Raw genomic sequence first — 1,282 nt, forward strand, 5'->3', positions numbered from 1 at the left:
ATATTCTTTCTCTTGCTTTATTTATTTACATTTTTGCAGCACTACTTTCGAGGCTGATAAAATAAAGTGCTAGTCAAGTGAATTTAATTGATTCACTCCTTCCTTTAAAATTGCTGTTCTTATTCCTAAAAAAAAAAAGCAATAATTAATGGAGTTGCGAACCTTTTTGTTTTGGTTTTCCATTATTGTCACCTCGCCTTTTGTAACTATATCCTTACCCATAAGTTATACCTTTTAGTTCGATTATTATCGTTCTTTATTATTATAATGTGCTCCTTTCCTCCCTTTTAACGCGTGTTTTTGTGACTATTTATTTATTAACGGTGGTGGATCGGCTGAAACGTGTAAGTTTTTTTACGTTTTGAGTTCAAAATCACGCTTCGGTAAATTTTGCTTTCCACCTTTCTGCGCTCGATCGATAAAATTTAATCAAAAACTATTTTCCGTATAATCAACTCTTTTGTCCAGCCCTCCATCACCACCACCACCAACGGAAAAATATTTTTGATACCCACACCCTGAGTTCAAATCCCTTCAAGGTCAACTTTGACTTTCATCCTTGAAAATAAACCATTACTGGCGTTGATTTCTTCGAGTAAAGCTCTCTTCTATAACGTTTAACCTTATAAATAATTATCTTCACCTTGGCTCCTCTTCATAACTATGTTTCCAAGTTTCATGCGAGTTTTCTACTGCACCATCCCCGAGTGCAATTGCCTGGTCCTCAGCTATTTAGCAGCATTGTGTTAACGAGCCTCATCTTTGCGAAGAAGGTTAGGTTTTTTTTAATTACTATTTAGTGTCTTCATCTCTTTATCAGGCTGTATAATGTTACTTTATTAGAAGGCTACCGACTATACTTCGCCGGAATCCGGAATAGTTCGAGTATTGTTACACACCCACACACACACACACATCTATCTATCTATCTATCTATCTATCTATCTATCTCTCTCTATATATATATGGTGAAGGTGCATGGCTCAGTGGTTAGTGCGTCGAGCTCACATTTACGAAGTAGTAAGTTCTGATTCCCGGACTGGGTTGTGTGTTGTGTTCTTGAGCAAGACACTTTATTTCACATTGCTCCAGTTCACTCAGCTGTAGAAATAAGTTGCGACATCAGTGGTGCCAAGCTGTATCAGCCTTTGCCTTTTCCTTGGATAACATCGGTAGCGTGGAGAGGACCGGCTAGTATGCATGGGCGACTGTTGGTCTTCCATAAACTATTTTGACCGGACTTGTTCTTCGGAGGGTAGCTTTCTAGGTGCGATACCCTATA

At 38.3% G+C, this 1,282-nt stretch overlaps 1 long non-coding RNA gene across 1 annotated transcript in view; it reads left to right on the forward strand.

Moving 5' to 3' along the window:
* The first annotated feature begins 533 nt into the window (after window positions 1–533).
* Window positions 534–1,282, forward strand: part of LOC128250321 (uncharacterized) — a 25,421-nt gene continuing 24,672 nt past the window's right edge. Inside the window, exon 1 of the long non-coding RNA XR_008266328.1 lies at window positions 534–773. This is a non-coding gene — a long non-coding RNA (uncharacterized LOC128250321). The remainder of the gene's footprint in view (window positions 774–1,282) is intronic.

The sequence above is a fragment of the Octopus bimaculoides genome, chromosome 20 (assembly GCF_001194135.2).
Source record: "Octopus bimaculoides isolate UCB-OBI-ISO-001 chromosome 20, ASM119413v2, whole genome shotgun sequence".
Classification (NCBI taxonomy): Eukaryota; Metazoa; Mollusca; class Cephalopoda; order Octopoda; family Octopodidae; genus Octopus; species Octopus bimaculoides.